Source organism: Cupressus sempervirens, chromosome 7, assembly GCF_028749045.1.
Source record: "Cupressus sempervirens isolate cs-2001-9-10 chromosome 7, ASM2874904v1, whole genome shotgun sequence".
In the NCBI taxonomy this organism is placed as follows: Eukaryota; Viridiplantae; Streptophyta; class Pinopsida; order Cupressales; family Cupressaceae; genus Cupressus; species Cupressus sempervirens.
Window position 1 is genome coordinate 273,450,169 of NC_143124.1, and position 11,349 is coordinate 273,461,517.

General features: G+C 32.2%; 1 pseudogene; it reads left to right on the forward strand.

Annotated features, from left to right (window-relative positions):
• Nucleotides 1–1,121: 1,121 nt before the first annotated feature.
• On the forward strand, nucleotides 1,122–10,763 carry LOC149546474 (uncharacterized; annotated as a pseudogene).
• The last annotated feature ends 586 nt before the right edge of the window (nucleotides 10,764–11,349 follow it).

Genomic DNA, 11,349 nt, shown 5'->3' on the forward strand with positions numbered 1-11,349 from the left:
TCCTTTGTCATAGCTACCTCCATCAGACTTAATGCTTTCTCATCCTTTCTCCTCGAATCATTCAACTAAGTCTTATGTGGGTTGTGAAGGTAGCATATAATGCTGAGACTGTAACATCATTGAATCTGTTGATTACAAACTTGCATAAATCATTAGCTACTGCTATGATTTTCATCTTCTTTACCCATGTATCATAATTTTGTCAATTAAAGGATAGTGGTTGTTGCCATATCTTTCTTGCATCTACTACCATATCTCTTATACAATAAACTTTAATATCCAGAAAAAATAAATGCCCAAACTCACAAGGATGTAGGGTCAATCAGCTTTGATACCATGTAAAACAACAAAGAATAGGGGGATAACCTACACGTTCATCCCACAAAAATCCTTTGATGAAGGACCAAATCACTCGGTCAACAAAGGAATTACTTATCAAAAGCACAAAACTAAGAGTATGTCTAGTGATGTTAACACATGTCGAAGTAGCATGTTAACCCATGCCAAAAACACAAACTGGTTTCTAGAAAAAAAAAAAACAACAAGAACAGAGTGTTTCTCTATTTTGCTAGCAACTAAACACACAACAGAATAAACAAGGAAGGAAGTAGCACAAATGTAATAGGCTAGAAGTATGCAAAATTGATTTCTTGTTTGCTATTAACCAGAAATGAACTATTACAGAACTGAAATGTAATAACTACATCTAACTATAATTGTTATTAATAGAATAATGTTGCAACAACTATAGGTGCATACAAATATGTCTAGAACTAAAATGTAATAAGTACATCTAACTATAATTGTTATTAGTAGAATAAAGTTGCAACAACTATAGGTGCATACAAATAAGTTTGAGCTAGTTAGAGCTCTCATAAAATAGACCTAGAGCAATCACTGCTCAATAGATTTAACAATTGATGATGATGTTACACAAAATACCCAAAAAATATCTTTGTTGTTGCTACTACAAAAATTGACTCTACATGTGTATAATGGAATGACTGACATTCCCTCTATTTTGTCCTTGTGTTGTCCACAAAAGTTTCCTCCTCATTTTCCAAATTTGAACTCATCTACCCACAATAAATGCAATTGACTATTGGAGCTGTAAATAGGAGATGCCTCGTTTGGTAGGTGGGCCTAGGAAAACTAAAAATCATTAAATATTCTAACATGAAGTTGGGAATATAAAGGTATGAAGCAGTTTTTGAATGCTTGTATATTCTGTATTTATTTTGGATGTGTAGAACAAATATCTTATTCAACTATTCCTTGTTGTAGAATTAGAGGTTTCTTCCACCTAAGTTTGGCAATGATGTAGATAGGATGAAAGGTCTCCCTCCCTTTCAGAGGTTTTGCGGTGATAAAAAAAAATACACAGGGTCATTGACCAATCAGGGATTCCTCACTTCTTCATTTCTGCCAACTCTTTTGCAACATATTTTGTTGATTAATTTATCCATCCTCTAAGTAATCCTCAGTTGGATGAAGTTGTTATTTATGGTGATGGACTCACAAAATGTATATCATATCAATTGGGTTGAAATTAGTAGAAAATATGAAAGAAATCTCTCGGGGATAGTAGAAAAATACCAATATGTCTATGATTATAATATAAATATGATGTATTTAATGTAGGGAGACATAGAATTCAATGGTCATTTGAATGTGTTGCAGTGGTTTTGAATTTAGAGGACAACATTGCAGCTTTTACGATTATTGTTTCAAATGACCCAAGAACGGTAAACAGGCTTGTGATTTATAGGTTGTGAGGGAGCATAATAAGCTAGAGTGAGTTGTGGCAAAACAAAACAAGGACTAGTTTTAAAAGAGTTTACTTGTCAAAATATAAGATGATCAATCTCTCACAGAGTAACTTTCTTATCTCTCTCACCATTTGATTTTTTTTCTTGATCCCCATTATTGCTGACATAACACAACACTTAATTGTAGCTTTGCCTCATCTTGTTAACATTCCAATTTGTGTTCTGCATAACATATTTGTGAAAGGTGACTATATGAACTCCGAATTAGGAGAAGAGGATCTTGAGGTTTCAATGTTTTATCTAGACTACAAATACACTCCCATTGATACCTTCCTTGATGCATCAATCACTTCTCCTCATGAGACAAAGCTTACTTCCTTTCCCTAAATCTATAATTGTTATTAACCAATACACTTGTTTGTACATTTTATTTTACCTATTATGTGGAGGCAAGAAATCATACTAGATGCTAGAGGCCCATTGTTCTTTTGGCGACCTTAGCAAAATCTATAGTATAAATATGACTATTATCCAATGAAGTAGTATCTATATTGTCTAGACCAGTCATTTTCGTGAAATGTGTTTCATTTGACAGATATATATTCCCTTCATGGGAATAGCATTTTAATGGAATATGATGCTTTCCAAAAGATGATAGTGTAAGGAAAATAAAAATAATAATGATGTAAGACCAATTGCTATTGGTACATTCTCAATACATCACAAATTTATATTGGATTTTCTATATTATTTTAAAATTAAATTAAGTAATTAAATTTCATTTAATTATACACATAGCTTGGTAATAATTTATTTTTTCCTTTTAAGTCTAATTAATTAAAGAAGCCTAGTCAATTAAGTTTAACTTTGAGGTTATTAAATTAATTAATTAATTGATAAGATGGGTTGATCTCTTCTTAACATAAAGTTCATTATTATTAAATTAATTACTTTATGTTTCAATCCTACATATTCAAGTCTAAGTGCTTGATCAAGACAATGACCATCCACCTTCTTACATGTGTTCTCAATCCCATTCATTAGTTACACACTAATATGACTAGGTTGACTTGAATGAGCTTGAAATGTGCACCACATTTCAAAAACATCTCTACGTGTTTGAATTATAGATTCATGTTACATTTACTATAGTATTTGTAGGTTGAACTAGAAATCAAAAATAAAAAACATTAATTACAATATTATAAATTATTGTTGATAAATAAAAAAAATTTGAAGCCTATTGCATAATATGAAAATTCATAATCATGTTGTTCATGGTAGTATTTATGAAGATTATTTAATGTTCCTTAACTTTATAAAGGAATAATTTAAGTTATCTAAAAATAATATATATGGATACCATTAACTACTTTGTTTAAAAAAATTGGTATAAATTGTACTTCAATGAATAAGATACATGTGAAAGATAAAAAAAATTAAATGTACAAGTGAAATTTGTTGATTCAATGCTTAGAGTGACACACAAATTAGTACAAATAAAGAAGATATGAAAAAAGAATGTAATCAATAAGAATTGTTAATGTTTTTCAATATTTGGAAGATGTAACTCTTCAAAGAAACATCCAATTCTCTAAGCAATGAGATCTTAAAAAATTCTGTAGGAGATATACAATTAGTAATGATATATTTGTTTATCTTATAATTATAATAAAATAAGAGTGTTAATATAGATTCATTATTAAGAAAGCATTAAGTGAGATCATATATGAGATATTGAGCTAAGGCAAAGAGACAAAAAATTTATTGAAAATTTTAAAAAAATCTATAAACTACAAGACATTAATAGTAATCTAGGATGGAGAATCTATCTTAATTAGAAAAATTCAACCACTCAATATTTTGCACATTCATCTTAGTTTTTTCCTCTTTCCTCTTGAGACATGAGCACATGGATGAATAGAGAATCAATCTCATTCTATTTCCTCTTAATATTGACCATTTGTTCATTTATGAATTCTTTAAAAGGATGATCACTATATTCAGATTGTCAGCTTGCATTAAATAAATTTCACCAGCTAGGGATAATTCAACAAACCTCCTCATATTTTCTCCAAACCAAACCAATTGTATACTAAAATTCACAATCACTAAACCACATAAATGGAGGACTTTTTAATGTATCTAGTCATTTTTTCCCACCAACACTTTTGCTTGATTAGTCATTTTTTGGTTTTACTTATTGTTAAAGCAATGAAGGGCTTTTTTTTCTTTTCAAGAAAGCTAATAAAAAATACAAACAAATAACTATAGTTATGAATATACAGAGCAAACTTATAGTGCTAAACAATCAAAACCATGTTGTAATTAGTTGAAAGGCTTAAAAACTAGAAGCAGTTGACTGATTGTGACATATAATCAATCAAAAGGCCTACGAACTAGAAGAAGCTCGCAAGCTGTCACATATAGCAAGTAAAAACTATTACAAAAATATCAATTAAACTGTAAAATTAAGAAGTTGTTAAAGCTACCTAGAGAATTTTATTTCACCTTTCTATAGCTTCAAAAACTGACACTTGATCTCATCCAGTTGTCTCTAATATCCCTCTTCTTCTTTACACTTAATCTTCAACTATGAACATAGATAAACTAGTTTAAATAACATGTCTAAGTAAAACACTAGAATATCTATTTCTTGATACAAAAAATGATTATTAAATAGTGTGTGGCATCTACTTTTCTAGGTATGAAACAAAATGCATTGTTCCATAGAATTTGAAATTACATTCTTATGAAGACCAATCCTAAAGATTACCTCCTTCCATCTCAAAATATGACAAAAATGCAGGAAAACACTGAAATATGACATTCCATTTCTTTCTTACTATAGGGAAGCTCCAAAAGATATGTTTCAAATTTTCAAATTGATGACAAAATGGGCATGAATTGGTTTTCTCAAACAATAATCTAAATCTATCACCAACTGGTAATTTATGGTGTAAAACTTTTGAAGATAAAATATGTGCATTTTTCTCCACTTTGGATTTCCAAATTTGTGAACTCAAGTTGATCCATGTCCTCTCTAGAAACCTATGGTTCCACTAATTTTTAAGTCGAGGATTCAATTTTAATGCTAGGAGAATTTGAAAGTAGATTTTTTTTTCAAAGGGAAGCTAGAAAATGGAATTTTCTCCAGCCACCACCAATCCTTGAAAATGCTACGTTGCATGGGAGTGCACATCTTCATTAGGAGATCATAAGGCACTAGTGACCTGACAAAAAGTAAAAATCCTTCAATCTTGTTATGTAGACTGAAGTAGACCTTGATAGATCTGTCCAAGTAGCCCAATCAAGAGAATTAAAGTCCCAAATGTCACTAAAATCTTTAATGCCTTTGCTAAAAAGACATTGAGCTTGTTTAGGGAAACATACAACTAAGGGTTGTCCATGGTATTGTATAAGCCTATTCCACCAAATTGAAGAAATGGAAAAGCTAAAATCATGTTGTAAAGAGTTTTTTCTCCATTCTAAACAACTGCAAACCAATTGCTAAGCCCACCAAATGGATGGAAAAGGTAGAGAACCTCTTAAATGGAAAACACAGGAAAGTAGAATTTTATCCAGTCAACCGATAGAACATCGCCTCCTATTCATATGAGAAAGTGCAATTTTGTTACCCACTAGGATCTTCCATCAATCATCACTTGAAAAAACTATCCATTTGGTAGATAAACAAACTCCACGTGTCATAATATCCAGTAGTCCCAACCCACCTCTATGTTTTAGTTGAATATAATGAAGCCACAAGGAATCCCTAAAGCTAGCCTTGTCATCCCACTTAGCCCACAAGAATTAGTAGATAAGATTAGTAAGATCATCATAGCATTTGGTAGATGGCATCCAACAGGAAGACTAATACATGTTCTATGCTAAAAAGATTCTATTAATCACCAATATTTTCCCAGCTAAAGAAAGATATTTGTTGCTCCAACTAAAAAGTTTGTTCTTCAATTTAGTAAGAAACCAATTCCACACGTCACGAAGAGTGACCCCCAAACCAAAGGGAATACCAAGATAACATGTAATTTGTCCATGTTTAATAAGATTACATTTATTAGTAATATAAGGAGGTATAGGATTAGGCTAGATCATCAAGAACTTTGTTTTGTGTTGCCCATGTTGAGAGCCTGATGTAGAACAATACAACTCCAACACCTCCATCACATGCTCAATTTCAGATTTAGAGTTTTCAATAAAAAATAAGTTATTGTCATCAAAATAAAAATTGATTACCACTAAATTATTGGGAATTGATATTCCCTTAAAAAGACCCATTTGGTTCTATTTATGCAAAAGATATCCAAGAGCTTCGATAGCTAAAACATACAAGAGCGGGAATAATGGACAACCTTTCCTTATAGAGAGTTGTAAAGGAAATGGATTAGACAATGAGTTATTGACCCTTAATTGAGCATTAGTATCTCAAAATAACATTTGAACATGCCTACAAATCTTGGGCCCAAACCCCAACAACTACAACATCCTTATAATAAAGTCCCACTGTATTGTGTCAAAAGTATTATCAAAGTCCAACTTAACTAACCATGTATTTTGTCCTAATTGTTGGGATTATTCACATTCCTCCCATGCTAACATAAGATTATCCAAAATGAATCTGTCACCAAGAAATCCTATTTGTTCATATCTATCATTTAGTTCAATAGTTTAATCCTAGTTGCCAAAGCTTTTGCAATAATTTTGTAAGACATATTCAACAATGTGATAGGACACCATCTGGTTATGAAATCTGTATTTTTTCCTTTAGGAAAAATCATAATTAGGCCTCTATTAATCTCTAGATCCAAGGATCCTTCATTAATAGCTTCAAGGTATTCATAATTTAAATCTTCCTTAATATGCTCCCATAGGCTTTGATAGAACTTAATTGATAATCCATCAATCCTAAGACTCTTGTTACCAGCCATTGAAAAAAAAAACATGTTCTAAGTCCTCAATAGAAAGGTCACAAATAATATAATGACCATAATCTAGATCCACCTTGCTCAGGATAACATCTTCAAGGATATCTTCTAAGACCAAATGCCCATCCTACATATGTTTCTCTTCCCTAGAGAGTTTTTCATAAAAACTCTAAAATACTTTTTGGATATCTATTGAATGATAATGCACTTGATGATCCTCATCAAATCTAGGTTCAATGAATTCCATTTTATGCCTATGATTTAAATACCAAAAGAAGTATTTATAGACTATATTGCCTTCTTTAAACCAGTGTAATCTAGCTTTGATTTTGGCTCCTTTCCCTCTGAAGTGGTCAAGATTACAAAGTTGAGTTTCAATGGAAGCTATGGATGATTGGATAACAATATTGTTTGGATTAGAATTCAATAATTTTTGTTGGAGTATAAGTTTTCCCTTTAGAGACTGCTCTTTCCTTTTTCATTGCCATGCTAATCTTTTGCCAAATGAATGCAAAAACTCAACACATTTAGAGATAGCTAAATGTCACCACACTTTATAAAACTCTCCTTTCAACTTGGGGATCAAATTACACAACCCAACCAAAGCATCAATGTAGGACAAAATATTTAGATGGGAGATATAAAGTTTAAATGGCAGTTATGATTCAACCGCCTTTAGATTCCCCTTAGTAATGTTGCAAACAATAGGAAGGTGATCTGAAAGTGTGGTAGTATAATCTACATTAACCAAAATACTCATGGGACCTCTAAAAAGTTGCAAGTTTGGGGAGATATAAAAATTATTTAATCTGCTAAGTTTCCTTTTAGCCCCTATCCTATAGTTAGTACATGTACACCAATTTTGATGGTGACTTGAGTAATGTTTATGAATCGGATCTATGACCCCAATAGTGTTGCGACAAAAAAAACCCATTTATCAAATTCATCATTGTTGAGTTTTATACAATTGGACCAATTGTGATCTGAGTGATTCTTAACCATATTAAAATCACCTTTAAAAACCCAATTAGCATAAGGTAAATTATTAGACAACCAATCCCATGACTCACATCTTTCTTTTGCACTATTAGGTGCATAAATCGAACAAAAACCAAAAGGTTGGTGTAAGAATTTTCCTTAGGGAAAAATAATGCCAAGATCAAGAAGCACAAGGCTAGCACAATATGGACCAAATAATGTATGATCATACTATTGATATGAAAATGAATAGTGTACATACACACTAGGAGTACATGTATATAAAGGCCTCTAGAATGCTTCTAAAATGTCTAGGAGTTAGTGAGGAGATAAGCTCAACAACTAAGCACAGATTGACTAGAAGTGGATCATTCTCCATTGTGTATGAATGTATGTGCATCAATAAGAGGATAATTATGACATGGTTTATCTTGTATAGAGATGTTGTAGATACCATGTGCTTAAATTAGATGCTAACTCCTATGTTGTAGACACCATGTGCATAAAAGAGTTGCTAACTCATGTGTTGTCAACAAGACAACTCATATGAGTATGCATACTCTTAGGTGTCTACATTACAAATAATATAATAATGTATTAACCTAAGTAAACTTAAGTAAAGTGTAAATAATATTTAATTATTTACACTAACAGTTGGCCATTGATAAAAGAGAGGACCCACACATAGTTATATGCATGGTCCTACCCTCTATCAATGATAAAACTATTGAACCAAGAAGCCATCTCCAAGGCTGACATCCCCCTACCTTCACTATGTAGTGTATAGAAGAAGATTCCCTCTCTCCAAACATTGAGTAATGAGGCTACAAGGGAGGGGCCATTTAACTTGACCTCTTGTAAGAATACAACATCACGCTTCAATTTAACAATGGTATTCTTAACCTCAAATTTATAGTGTGGGAGGGATAACTCTCTAAAATTCCAAGACACAGTTTTAAAGTTCATAGTTAGACAGAGGTGGAAGAGGCATCCTCCTATAGCAACACATAAAAATGGTTTGCATGCACAATAGACTTCTCAAAATTCCCCTGATGCTTAATATTAGGACTGGGTGACCTTGATCAATGTCTCCTAGGTTGAATAGAATTGATTCTCTTTGAAGGAGAAGGAGATCTATGCCTTGCGCAAGGACTAAACAATGATGTTTCCTTATTCCTAACATTAGCTCCAGTTGGTGATGAAAAATGATTATGAAAGGGTGAAGACCTTATATTTTGTGAAGCAACTGACCTAGGAGGGTCTTTTCTTTTCCTAATCATTCTCCAACTATTTGTCATTATTGCATCTTTATAGGTAGGAGATCAAACATTATCATTTAGGATCTTTGGTTCACTAGTAGATTGATTGGATATTTTTTACTAGGAAAGCAAATTTGATATCACCATAGGTTGAGGAGATTGCAACTCAGGGTTTGAGGTTGGAGTTGTGGCCTAGGAGAGACTAACTCTACTCTTACAGGATGAGCATTCTCTTATCAAATGCCCCTCTTGTCTACAGAAAAAATAGGCATTGTGTTTAATAAGGTAGATTACTGGCTGAGAAAACTCAAAGCCTAGCACAACTAATTTGATATTTTCTGGTAACTGGTTATTCAAATCTATCTAAACATAAGCCCTTGGATGCACTCTTAAGCTAGAGAACTTATCAATGTTATTCTTGAACCAGATAACCCTCCCAAGTTGCTCCACTATATTTTTCAAAAATGGTCTGAATGCTACATTAAGAAATGGTAACTCAATCCACATTGGGTGTTTTGATCTAGAATGGCCTTGGGGATGAAAATCTAATGTCCAAACCTGTAAATGACAAATTTTTCAACATATTACCCATGTCCCATGTTGGAGAACTACCTAAGAAGCATTAGTAGATTTGAATTTATAAAAAATATAAGCTTTACCCAGCCCTCTCAGAGCTATAGTTTTATCCTTTGTTTGATTTATAAAGATTATATCCCCAATTTATAGCCTCATTGACACTACATTGTGGGGTCAATTTGGCAAGTTCTAAATATTAATCTTATTTATTCATGTCAATTTTCATAATCTAGCGAACAAAGTGAATTCAAAACAAGCTCATTAATAGTTGTTTAATGTGTTTATTGGTTTAAAAGAAAAGAAAGAATATGAAAAAATCACATGAGCACAATTTAGATCAATCTTTACTTGGTAAAAATGTTTATGACATAATGATCATACCTCCATTAGATAAGGATCTCTACATTCTGAACAATGAAGGCAAAAGGTGAAACTAAGTGTACTATGAGTATGCATTCATTGCAATCTATGCCAGCTTCTATAGCAACACACGAAAGGAACTTCAATAAAACACCATGGTGTATTAGACAAAATTCAAGGAGTGATATGAAACAACTTGCAGAGCTACCTATTAGTATAATAGATCTCGAATCTAAATCATGGGATGGAAATATATATGTGGATATAGGCTATTAGTTTGATTCTTTTGGAATTCACTATGATTATTGTGCATTATATTAAAAACCCTCCAGCAAATAGAACTTTGTGATTGCCCTCTTTATCATTTATGCATCTGCTTCCTAAGGTAGAAATATTTGTTGATAACTCACACTTATCTAACTTGATAAGAAAGCAACATTGACAAGAATTTTCAGTTTGCACAACTATCATCAGTCATTAGAAACCATGAATATTGGATTTGTAGCATACCCTCGTAGTTGGTTTGGGGACCTTGGAGATATTAGCACCGTGTATATACAATAGAATTATTTCTCATCTATTTCTCTATGTTGGGAGGTAGGACATTTTTTGTTGGGTTTATTTTGGCTTCAGAAAAATTGTGTGGTGTTGTTTTCCTTGAGACATTTGGTACCTTTGTGGTAATAAAGGTTATCTTTATCTTTATTGGGTGTAAATTTCATTATCTTGACACTATTGTGCCAATAAGACTTGGTCAAATGGAGTTTCCACTTCATGATCTAGTTGTTGTTGGTTTCTTGATGTATTTTGGAGTGTCAACTTCATTGGCACATTCTTTGTGGTCTCAGGTTCGATTCTTGATTATAGCAAAAGTATAATATAGTTTTGTTTTAAAAACAAATGTGTGAGAACCCTATCTTGGCTAGAGAGTAGAAAACATAGCTCTATGGACGAAAAAACAATATGTAAAGAGAGAAACATGGAAATAAAATATTTTTGCATTTTATAGAGAACGTCATACTTGATTGCATATAAGTTTTTTTGTTAGTCCCGACATTCTAAAGGCGGGGACTATAGTTTTCACTTGGCTCTTTCGTATTAGTTATGCTTTGGAAATGGTGAAAATTTAATAATCATCTTCTTAGACTATCATTCTTTCATTAGTGGTTATTAAAATCAAATTAAAAATTTCTCATTGGCCGGAGTTAATTTTCTGAGCAGTCTTTTCCATAGAAAGTCAAAAAATTCGGTAGAAAAAGGAAGAAATTTTATATGTGCTGGCAAGAATTTAACACATGCCATTGAGTGCTAGCAAGAATTTAAAATATGGCATTGAAAATGCTCTTCATGTTCATCATTTAAGCTTGTCCACTTGGTATAGATGCACCTCGTCAAGGAAAATCTCTACCATTTAACCAAGGAGTTCAACATTAGCTTCGAAATCAATGTCCTAGAGTCAGAGGA